The sequence below is a fragment of the Pleurodeles waltl genome, chromosome 6, assembly GCF_031143425.1.
Source record: "Pleurodeles waltl isolate 20211129_DDA chromosome 6, aPleWal1.hap1.20221129, whole genome shotgun sequence".
Lineage (NCBI taxonomy): Eukaryota > Metazoa > Chordata > Amphibia > Caudata > Salamandridae > Pleurodeles > Pleurodeles waltl.
In genome coordinates, this window is record NC_090445.1 from 373004800 (window position 1) to 373017932 (window position 13133).

The window sequence follows — 13133 nt, forward strand, 5'->3', positions numbered from 1 at the left end:
CTGCAGGTCTCTTTCTGGTATTTCTTCTGTTCATAGTCCACTTTGCTGTTTACCACACAGCATTATCCATATTGAAACTGTTTGTGTAAAGTACATGATCACGAGCAGGCATAGGTTTCAGAAGGAACTGGTGGAGAACTGCTGGGATGGATTTTAATGTCATCCCATATCTGGTTTCCATTGTGAGATATCAAGCGGTTGTAGTATGTGGCCAGTTGGACTCACATTGGTGTCCTGTATTAAAGTCCTATGTAGGCATGTCCCATGTGGCAAATCTCTTTACTTAGTCCAGTCCTGTTCAGTATGTAATTGGTGGTTAATAGTTGTGTACTGGTACAGTAATGGCTGATGGACATCACCCTTAGAAATTTTATTTTATGTGGGTGTAAGAGTGTCAAGCAGTAAAAGGGAATTTTTATACAACCTGTATGACCTACAATTGACTGCTCAGACCGCTGAGCATTATAATATTAGTATTATTGTGGGTTGTGTTTTGTATTGTATTGTAATTGAGCTTATACACCTTGTTAAACCACTGATGATGCTTTTTGGTATTTTTCACCAGGCAGGACTCTACCCCGAAACCTCGGCTGGTGTGATTTATCTTTGCCCCTCTCAGAAAATGACAATGTTGCTACAGCCAAAGCCACATGTAATTCTGCTGTGTGGACTTACTGCACTGGAAAATTGATTCTTGAGCTTCCACACAGGGTACAAAACAGGTTTGTAGAAAAATACCCAATTTAATCAGGTGAAGCAGAATTCCGTGATGTCATTCTGCTTCTTCTGAGTCGTAATATGGGCATAAGTATGCTTACTACCTATTGTCTATGTTAGAAATGAGGTTTCATTGAGCTCATAAGTAAGCATGTTTATAATCTTTTAGAACCTATCACTGCTATAGCCCATATGTGTGTCTATGCTTTTAGCTTTCAATAGAAAAATATGTTTCTAAGACAGGGGTGTATATAATAATTTCTATCAATAACAAAGGTGCACTGTTCCTGACTATAGGGTGAAAAGTTAAAGTTTAGGAGCTAGAACCCTCACACACCCAGTGGGTGTCATGCTTCATCATCGGGAAGCTCCTCGTCAGACCGGCTGGTGCAATGTTTGACGGGCCCCCCTTTCGGGGGCTCTTTGCCGGAGATCTTTTTTAAAACATATTAAACAGAATGAGTTCAGGGGTTTCTAATCAATCTTAAATTCTTTCCACTCTCCTGCCATTCAGAGTGTCTGACCTCCACAACTTCAACGGCAGCCACCACACACCAAAAAAGATCTCCGGCAAAGAGCCCCCGAAAGGGGAGCCCGTCAGACATTGCACCAGCCGGTCTGACGAGGAGCTTCCCGATGATGAAGCATGACACCCACTGGGTGTGTGAGGGTTCTAGCTCCTAAACTTTAACTGTTCACCCTATAGTCAGGAACAGTGCACCTTTGTTATTGATTATATGTATAGGGAGCATGTGCACTGGACCTTTAATTCTCCCGATCCCTCTCTTGGTTGATACTTCTGCACAGTTTTCACTGTGGGATTAGTTATTAATACTCACCCAGTGTCTCTGATACTATGGATACTCTCCAGGGTTTGAGTTTCGACGATGAAATGGTTGCAGCAATTCTGCAAACACTGTCAATTTTAAACAATGACGGGTCAGCTCCAACGGGTAGTCTAAAAGAAGATTGGGACAAACTGTCCACCTTGAAGCGTGATCTGATAAAAACTGTTATGCACGGAACTATAATGACCGAATATTTAAGAGCTAACATCGCTCCCAATGGCCTTTTGGTGTCTAACATACCCAGGATATTCCTGCAGGATCTTGCATTTAGGAAAGACTGGGCACAAATAGCTTGGAAATGCACCAGAGACTGGTTAGTACTTATCATCAATACTTCCAGACGGTTGGCAGACTCTATTACCATCCAGATTAATTCCTTAGAAGGTACATTAAGAACCACTGTCACCCTGGCAGCATTTAAAACCCGGCTAGCTGAGATTAATACTGAATTAAACGAGACAAAAACCTTCCTAACAAACCAAAAGATTACCAAACTTCAAAAAGACATCTCCAGATTTAGTCGGGAAAAAGTCTACCCTTATACCCTTGAGGATTTTGAGACAGATGGCCAGTCACGTTCATCAGACGATTCTCAATCTTCTTATAAAAAATCACGCAAAATCAGCAACAGCTCTTCATCTGATGGATGGAGTACGGATGATAACTCACCCACTCCACCATTTTACAATTATTCCCCTTACCCTGTCAACCAACATATACCATGGCAACCACCCTACCCCTTCTACCAACCTCGCCCCTTCATGCCATTCAATCCTTTTTTAGGCAGAGGTCGGGCAGAGGGAGAGGCAGAAGAAGAGGCAGAGGCAGGCGTGTTCAATGGGCTACGGAAGAACCCCAGATGATCACCAGGAGCCAGGGGAAAAATCAACTTGCGAAAACTTAGTAGTAAACCTTTCTACTAAACAACTCTCTGTCACTGAAACCAGGGTGCTTAATCGAGGTCTTGGCTTTGTCCCCACACCGACTGAAGATCCCTTTAGGTTAAATTGTGAACTTTCACAATTCTTCCGTAAAATCAGACTACACTTCTACTTTTCAGATACACCATCTGATAATATTCAGACCGATTCGGGACTTAGGCCTAAATCCACATTTACTCCACCACCTACAACTGTTCCTTGTGAGGTGGCAGCCTTTGAAAAAGCGGTCTTATCCGACATAGCTTCAATACATCCTAAGCGCCCTTTTATTAATATCCCCACAATTGAAAGACAAGCCCTAAAGACACTGAGTGAAGACACCACCATTGTCATTAAACAGGCTGACAAGGGAGGGGCAATAGTGATAATGAACTCTGCAGACTATCGACATGAGTGTCTACGGCTACTGAGTGACAATACCTACTATGCCAAGATCACTAGGGACCCTACCCCCAGATTACAACTACAGATCAAGTCTATGATATTTGAAGCAACCAATAACACATGGATTTCCCCCAAAGAAGCAGCATTTCTAGACACTCTTCACCCTAAGGCCCCTTACTTTTATTGCCTTCCCAAGATTCATAAAGGCATTTCACCCCCACCGGGACGACCGATCAGATCAGGCATTGGGTCTTTATTAGAACCACTGTCTATATTTTGCGATCACTTTCTTCAGCCATTGGTTAAACAATCGTCAACTTATATACAGGATACCAAGGATGTATTAAACTTGATCGATTTGATTAATGACACAGTCCATGTCCACGGGTTGATCACCTTGGATGTTGAAGCATTGTATACAAACATCCCACAGGATGCTACCTTACAGGTAGTTGAAGCCACACTTCTAGACAATAGCGAGAATCTCACATCACCAGTCCCTTTTATCATGCAGTGTGCTAATTTAGCAATGACTGAGAATTTCTTCCAGTTTGAGGATGACTTCTACCACCAGATAAGGGGCACTTGCATGGGGAGCACCTTTGCTCCTAGCTTGGCATGCTTGTACATGTACAATTTCGAGAAACAATTCATTTTGCCATCCACAAACCCGTTTTTTGCCAACATCAAATTATGGCGACGTTATATCGACGACATTTTGATTGTATGGCACGGTCCCCTCGAGACTGTTTCAATTTTTACGGAATGGGTCAACACACTCAACCCTTTCTTGAGGTTTACATCGACTATGTCAACCAATGAGATTAGCTTTTTGGATCTACTAATTACTATCAAGAATGGCAAACTAACTACTAGCACATATCAAAAACCAACGGATCGTAATAGTCTCCTGACATACGACAGCCATCATCCAAAATCATTACGCGATAACTTACCGTTTGGTCAATTCTTGAGACTAAGACGTAATTGTAGCTCAACACACACCTACAACACACAGGCAAATGACCTTCATACCAAATTGTTGGCACGCAACTACCCCCGGGAAATCGTTAATCGAGCCCGGAAAAGAGCAAAGAATAATAATCGTGAAGCTTTACTTGCATCTAATACCAGGGACACCACAAAAGCAATGACATGCGTGACTACTTTTACCCCCCTGTCCAACAAAATCAAGAGATCTATCTTGAAAAGATGGTCAATACTTGGCAGCAGTGGCTGTAACATTCCTAGACCACTTTTTGCCTTTAAACGATCACAGAATATTAAGGACCTGATAATCCACACTCGTCCTAGAAACATCACACAGACCCAGACATCACTCTGGAATCTTCCTCCAGTATCAGGACACTACCCATGTGGACAATGTAACGTCTGTCCGTTGACATATCATACTAAGACACTTGATCTAGCACCCATCGGCCAATGGAACCTTACAAAACATACAAACTGCAATACGAAGTATTGCGTGTACATGATAACATGTCCATGTGGTCTACGATATATAGGAATGACCACTAGACCTGTTAAGACAAGGATCAATGAACACAGAAGTAATATTAGATGTGGCCGAATAACTACTAAATTAAGTGCGCACTTTCTTGAAAAACCCCACCATCCAGACGATTTGCGCTGGGTAGTGTTGGAATCCTCTAAGTTCATTAATGACTCCTCCCAATCACTGTTTAGATTAGAACAACGCTGGGTGTTTAAATTACATACCAACATTACTGGGCTTAACGATGATATCCCTTGGGCATCTTTGTCTCGATAAGATCATGGACCATTGACTTTTTTTCATCAAATAAGACGAATTTTTTCATAAACACTTATGCCCCCCAATCAATGGGTTTATCCCTGAACTTTTCTGGTTTTTGAATAAAAAGAACAATGAACCTTCGTTTCTTTACTGCTAGTTTATAGCTTGCCTGATCTATGACTTACAATCTCATATACTGACTACATAAATTCATTTGTGACGTTTGACAAATATACTTTTACCATGTGGCCTTTGTTTATATTCTCTTAATTCTACCTCAGATCAGCCGCCTCAACCCTTTTTAAAAATGGCCGACGCACTGATAGTGTACAATCCGACACTTGCTAACTATTCGGACTTCCTGTAGTCCGTTTTTTATTTCCATGAGCTAACGTTGTCACAACGCGGAAGTAATTAGCTCCGTAACCGTGTTTATAATGAACCGATCGAACTTCGATCCTCCACTTCCAGGGTGAGCACGCCTGCGGGTAGGTGTCTCAAATTGAAGACACCTATAGACAAGTAAGTGAGGTGGGGGGGTTCTTGTACTTCGAGGATAGCGCTCTAAAGAGACTAGCTCTGGATTTTTTCACTAAGTTAAATATACTCTGACCGAGTGAGACTGCTTGATCCCAAACGATGGTCGGATGGAAATATGCTTTAATCCATGAGATATTATTACTATTAACTTATGGAGCCAGTTACTCTAGCAGATATTTGTTAAAGACAAAAAGGTATTTATATATGGCTTTTTCACAGATATGAGATCTACAAATTATGATGATGTCAGAACGATGTTATTCAACGTTGCACTGTATATTAATTTATCTCGGCACCAATACCTTTTGTTTTAGGGGTTATTCTATTGCAGATATTGTCCCCCACTGAAGGCGGTCATATATATATAGTTTTTCATGTATTAATAACTTCTTACCCCCACCAGAAGCTATAGGCTGGATCGTGCTACTCCCTAAGGGGCCCCCCATACGGAGAGGGCGGGTAAGCAAATATTGTGTGTTTTTTTATTTTTATTTTGACACCACGTGATGCACAGATTCACATTGGGGGTGAAGTTCAAACAACCGTGCTCTCAGTTTTGTGTGTATTATATTTTTTTATTTCTAGGGCGACATTTATTGTTACAGACTACTGACGAGACAGTTCACATAAATGTAAGTGACTGCTACTTACCTTCCATACACATTATTAGATAGTGTTTCCTTTCTTTTTGTATATAGCCAGGAGAAGTCTAGTTTGATGTAGGTCCTGATGAAGCGTTAAAGGATCTTTCACGACCAAAATTACGCGAAACATGTTGACCAGACCCTAGGGGGCAGGTGACAATTTCCCAGTACTCCAGGCTTTCTTAAGTGGCTGAGCATTATTCTCAATCTCCACTTAATAGTGTTTTTAATCTTGATCGTAACCCCTCTGGATACATATTAAACAGAATGAGTTCAGGGGTTTCTAATCAATCTTAAATTCTTTCCACTCTCCTGCCATTCAGAGTGTCTGACCTCCACAACTTCAACGGCAGCCACCACACACCAAAAAAGATCTCCGGCAAAGAGCCCCCGAAAGGGGAGCCCGTCAGACATTGCACCAGCCGGTCTGACGAGGAGCTTCCCGATGATGAAGCATGACACCCACTGGGTGTGTGAGGGTTCTAGCTCCTAAACTTTAACTGTTCACCCTATAGTCAGGAACAGTGCACCTTTGTTATTGATTATATGTATAGGGAGCATGTGCACTGGACCTTTAATTCTCCCGATCCCTCTCTTGGTTGATATAATAATTTCTATGTCATTTTTATCTTTGAATCAGGTATATATGTTAATGTGAAGATTTGTCCAATTTGTGCTACCTCTGTCCAGTATCAAGAATATTCTTCAGGATTTCACAATTTTATTGGCAGGCTTTTTTTTTACTATTCCAATGTGCATTCTTATGACCTCTTCATTTCAGGTAGGTATGTATGTGTGTATGTTTGTGTGAGCTTTTAGAATAGTTTGTAAATATTTGAAATCTTCAACAATTACATTCCAATTCAATTTAATTTTACATTGTGACGATTAATGTTATTTTAAAAGTGCTGGATGATTTTACTTTGAAAGAATAATATAGAGATTGCAATATATTTACATGCAAACTGATTTCACTGAGTGCATGATGCCTTTTCTGTGCCTCAGCATGGGTAACCAAATCAATTTTCCGCTTTGCAGCTCAGTACATGATTTATACATCAGCATATATGTTTTTACATAATCTTGATCGTACTGATTTTTGCCTATGTAATATTTCACATTCCACATGTATATTTTGATCAAATGCTATTTAACTAATACAATTTTTCTTCAGTGTAATGATCTAAAAAAACATTTGTTTTGATGCCTGATTCTTTCCTTGTCATAAACCTTTGTAGACATATTTCTACAAGCCAAACATATTTAGAGCAGACGTTTACTGTAACAAATGAAAGCAAATTGATATTGATTTTCATTTTACACTTTACATATAGTAAGAATAATTACTAAGAAAGGCATATTGCAAATACTTCAAGACATGAATCTATATCTATCTATCTATCTATCTATCTATCTATATATATATATATATATATATATATATCTATATACATATATATATATATATATATACATATATATATATATCTCTATATATATATATATATATAGATATATATATATATACACACACAGAGAGAGAGAAAGAGAGATAGGGATATAGATATAGATTGTTATGTATCATCGACAGCCTAAACATAAAAAATTACTTTTCAGGTGGGAATAATTTTAACTTAAATGCAATTGCTTTTTCCTTCGATCAGTTTTTGTTCATGTGCTTTAAAATTTCCAAATGTTATTCATTTTAATATAATTAATATTGGCATGTGATAATCTTTTGTTACATTTAAATATTATATAAAAAAACGATCAGATTATGTTAAAATATTTGCAATTATTTATACTCCATAGAACCACACAGCAATTGGACGATTCTTAACTACAATGGAAGACTTCATGGGGATGACATTTCATCATGATACGCTTAGAAAGGCATTCTTTCATTTCTCAGCAATGAGGAAATATTCCTACAACTTCTGTTGCATTCGATGTGGACACCATCCTGCAATTTTAGTTGGTGATGCAAACTGGAAGCTTTCTTTTGATATTACAAGTAAGCAAAACAATATATATTAGACATATTAGTCTGAGCATGGATTAGTTTAACAGCCTAGCCCTTTCACACATGTTAGCATGTCACAGCATGGTTCATACAGGGCCCTGAGGACTCTCCTAGAAAAAAACTATAGCTTGTAAATCAAATGCGGCTAGTAACACCACTTATAGGTCCAATTTGAATTATGAGCTACTTGGAAACATTGAGGGGCTTATTTACAAGCCCCTTGTGCTTTGTTGCGCAACCCTAGCATCATTTTCTTTTAACGTTAAGGCAGTTTTAAGGAGGCTGCCATATTTACAAAGTGGTGCAATGGTTGCATTGTGCCACTTTGTAACCTCTTGCTCCACATTATACCTGTACCAGGTATAATTTATGCAAGGGGGCATTCCCACACAGGAAGGCACAGAAAAAAGGTGCAGTAAAATCTACAAGATTTCACAGCACTAATTTTCCCATCATTTTTAACGCATTTAAAGGGTATTTTAGGGCAGGCGTTAAACTGACATCCCCATTGTATCTAATGGCCCCCTGTACTTTGGTGGACTAGCGCCATAATTTATGGTGCCATTCCATCAAAGCACCACAATAGCGTCATAAATGTTGGCGCTATTGTGCTGTGTAACCACTAAAGGTGCCATGATGCACTGTAAAATAAGTGCAACGCTAACATGGTGACATTAGGGGGGCTGGGCGACACAAGAAAAGTGGCGCATTAGAGCTGATGCGCCACTTTCTTGTAAATGAGGCCCTGAGTGTCTGTTTACTTTTAGCACAAGATTTTGCATGCTAAAAGGGGATATAATATGCACAAACACATCTGAGGAAATGAGGAATTAAGTGAATAATCCAACCCATAGTGGCAGATTACCTAGTAAATCTTCTTTAAACAAGAGATTGCCAGGGTTCTACGAACGATTTTCATTAAATCAGCACCCCTCCCAGAATTAACGTTACGTAGAATACTGCTCATAATGGGTATCATAATTGAAGCCCCACACCCTGGCTCTTTTTATGAAGCTCGTAACTATTTAGTGAACAAAATCTCTCCAACAAGTAGCCCAGGACGTGCCTGTAGCTATTCGGTACCATGGAAGAATCTCTCTGAAGTGTAGTCCAGCATAGTATAGATTTCAGAGGGTCAAGCAATTTTAAAGATGGCAGCGCTAACTATCTCCGTAGCTTTGGAATTTATGTGAGTCGAAAAAACTGCAGGGCCACACACTGACACACAAAAACACAATGTGATAAACAATTTTACATGCAAAATGACAAGCTGTCTCCTCTCGCAATTCAGAAAAGTGACATAGAAGTAAGTCAATTTGCAAAGACTACTCCATTGGTCATACACTACCTGCGAAAATTGAGACAGAAGAGCAATGTCATCAATAACCAGAGACAAGTCGCTAGACTATGGGACTACTGCGCATAGATTGAAAGTATGTGATGACCAGGCATTAATAACCGTCTCACCAACAACATGAGAGACTAGATTGAGAGTGGAGACAGGTATTGGCCTTGTTTGTTTTCAACCATAAAAGTGGTGTATGTATGTGTTTTTCTATACATACATACACATATCCGTGATTTTAAGTATGTGTTGTGTTTGTGGTTGGTGACATATCCCTCCATAAAAGACAATGTCTCAGCCTGCTTTTATATATAGTATACTAAGTCAAGTCATAGTGTATCAAAGTTTATGAGAGAAATACAAACAGTGTCTGGTAGAATATCAAAGTGTAAAATATTGTGTGGACAGAATGTCATGTCAAACATTTTGGAAAACAAACTATTGCGACTGTAGGTGCAAATAGGTATGTATAGATTTACCATTGTTAACTCCACATCTATGTACCTTGAGAATATATCTATATTCTCAAGGTACATGTATGTTGGAAGAAATATGATAAGGCCTTAGCAAACCACAAGTTGATCTTAAATAAGACCCCAAGGGAGGATTTCGCTTATGCCTGTGAAACTAGAAAGAGCTCTCTGGTTTGTAGGACGATAAATAGGCCTTGTTTTGCCAACGTAACTATACTTTATGTCACCACATTTTGGAGCAACAATGGGTGGAACATTTTAAAGGGGTTCACGGCCAGGGTAATTTACTGGTGGGCAGAGTTAATATTTTCTTTACCTTAGATAAAGTTTCTCAGAGTATTCAGGTGTTATCTCACAATAAGATCCCACGACCCAATGGTATACCCTCTGACTTGTTTGTGGACAACATTGATTTGGTGGCCAGCCTTGACAATGGCTCTCAATGCCGCAGCGAGGGAGGGTGGCTGGACTCATGGTCCACTGCTGTAATTACACCGATATTTAATTATGGGACGCAAACAACTCACATTGCAATCAGCCCATATCAGTAATTGACGCAGAGGTGAAGGTCCTTGGGAGGGTACTCTTAAATAGAATGATGTTGAAAGCAGATACAAATTATATATTTTTTAAGGTCCAATCTGGCCTGGATCACTTCACCTGGTATTTATGGACCTCATGTCCACCTTTGACAGGGTCAATCTCAGGAAAATGTGGGGCCTGCTTCTTGTGATGTGGATGGGTCCAGACATTGTGCATTTTTTATCAAACTTGTATACCAACTTCAGCTTTGGTGCGGTATTCACAGGGTTCGGATTGCACCCAGCACTTTGGCAGGAGTGGGGATGTCCACCAGGGATGTATATCCACCCCTTTCTTGCTCACCCTTTACATTAATGGACTTGAACAGGCTCTCCTCTCAGTGCTGGCTGACTGCCAAAGGGTGGGTACTAGACCGCTCCCTGTTTTATTGTATGCCTCATGGCATGAACTATGGTGAGCTTGAAGTCACTACTGCACACGTTTGTTGCGTTTATGGATAGTTTTGACCTTGAGATAAACTTCACAAAATCATATGTCAGGTCCCTGATACACCAAAACCTTTAAGGTGGGCAATCACACATTGGCCAAAGTATTGGCTTTTTCTTACCTATGGTGCTATTTGATGTGAATAACAATTGGAAACTCCAGATTGAGGAAAGGAGATGCAAGCTTGATAAGGCCACAGGGGCAGTAGCCAGTTTAACCTGGACTTCAAGCTCTTGGTCTCCAAGCATTTTAGTTGAGCTATATCAGACCAAGCGCATCTCCAAGGTTCTATGTAGACGTGATGTATGGGGATACATGAGGGTTGATAAGATCCAGTGTGCTGAAAATATGTTTATAAGATGGATTCTGCAGGTACTGTAAAACACCCTGGCCTTCTCCGTCCATGACAAGCTTGGGGAAAAATGCATAGTAAACATTGTTGCTCATATATATATATATATATATATATATATATATATATATATATATATATTTCAAAGAGAAATAACAGGCAACTTTCTTGTAAGGCATGTCAAATGGTATCTTTACTTTCTATGTAACCTTTAATTCAAAAGTAAAAAGTATGGAGATTTTTAATTTTTTTGTTTGTTTTTCCATTGCAGATAACACTCAAACTGCTCCAAAAAATGGAAGGCCTAAATAGATATGAAGCAGAACTAGTGCTAATGAGAGGATACCTCCTACCCTCTTATGAGGATGAACATGATGAAGTTCAAACAATGAAAAAAGTCAAAAGAGATGCTCTAAAATAGGACTTCTGTTTTGCCTTGTTCAGTACACTGAACTACTATTTAGTACATTTATGTCGACTCTTGTATAGTATTACACATGATTTTGGTACAAAACTGTTAATAAACTATTTTTGGCTAAAAGGAAATATGCATAAATGTTTTCGTGGTTTCTTTAATTATAAAACCAAATAAATGGTGGTATTTGTACAAGTAAATGGGATGAACGTATCACAAACATGTTGTTTTTCATCCTTATATTGATTCTATTTCATATCTAATCTTTTCCAAACAAAGGAATATCTTTTCACAAGCAATCACAATGATATTGTACATCACTTATTGGTTCGGGAAACTTAAATATCAAAATGATTACCATATAGTACAATATTTAAGATGGGGTGCTACATCAACTAGGCTTTCATGTTATTACTAACTGAAACTGTGTTAATATAGAAGGCACTTGTTGGAAATGGTCCTCTCTGCAGGGTCATACCTAAACTTTTTAAGTTCACTCCTACATTTTTGCTGAATATGTTTTTGTTGGCTTTAGGACTCTGTGCGCTTTACCACTGCTAACGAGCGCTGTTCTTCCTGCTTAAAACAGGGTAATATTGGCTTAGCCACAGCTGGCATATTTAATGTACATATACCCCCCTAGCAAAGTGCATTACATGTGACTGGGGCCTATTATTTAAATAGGACTAGTGACCAGGTAGGTACCTACACTTAGCAATAGGCCACTAACCTCCACTAAGGTCCAGTTAGGTCTCAGTAAATTAACCCCAGCTCAACCCTTGGTAGCTTGGCAACGAGCGTCAAGGCTTAATTTAGGAGACAGAGGGGGTTATTCCAACTTTGGAGGAAGTGGTAATCCGTCCCAAAAGTGACGGTAAAGTGACGGATATACCACCAGCCGTATTACGAGTCCATTATATCCTATGGAACTCGTAATACGGCTGGTGGTAAATCCGTCACATTTGGGACGGATTACCACCTCCTCCAAAGTTGGAATAACCCCCAGAGTGTAAAGCATTCAAATATCACAAAACAGTATTTAAATAAAACACAGGAAACAGTTTAAAAATCCAAAACCAATTTATAAAAACAGATTATATTTTTATCTTTAAAATGACACCAAAACAAATACAATCGGGTAAGGGGAACCGGAGATATGAATTTTGTAATTTTTTTATTTTTTAGCGCCTAGAAACAAAAAGCGCCAACCGGGTCATCTGGTTGCACCTCGACCGGGGCAAAGTCAAAGTTTAAGGCCGACCGCGATGGAGCCCTGCACGGCTACAGGCCGCGGGAGGCCTCGGTTAAAAGTTTACCTTCACACTTAGGCTTTTTTTTAAAGATTTTCTTCAGCAGGACGAACCTGCCAGTCCAATCCGACCTCCTGGAGCCCTTCTCTGGATACGCGATGCTGGAATCCTTGGTGGAGATTTTTACCTTCAGACTTAGTCGTTTTTTCGAGGTGAAAATCCTTCGACCGGGGTAAACCTGGATCTTGATCCGACGTCCATGGAGCCCTCCTCGGATACGCTGGCTGGGAGGTCCCGGTCAACTTTTTACCTTCAGACTTAGGCCCTCATTCTGACTTTGGCGGGTGGCGGAGGCCGACCGCCAAAGTACCGCCGTCAGAATACCGCTGCGCGGT

General features: G+C 39.8%; 1 long non-coding RNA gene across 1 annotated transcript; it reads left to right on the plus strand.

Annotated features, from left to right (window-relative positions):
• Positions 1-517: 517 nt before the first annotated feature.
• Positions 518-11546, plus strand: LOC138301938 (uncharacterized). Its single transcript, XR_011205175.1, has 3 exons — positions 518-722; positions 7664-7865; positions 11345-11546. It is a non-coding gene; the product is annotated as an uncharacterized lncRNA (long non-coding RNA).
• The last annotated feature ends 1587 nt before the right edge of the window (positions 11547-13133 follow it).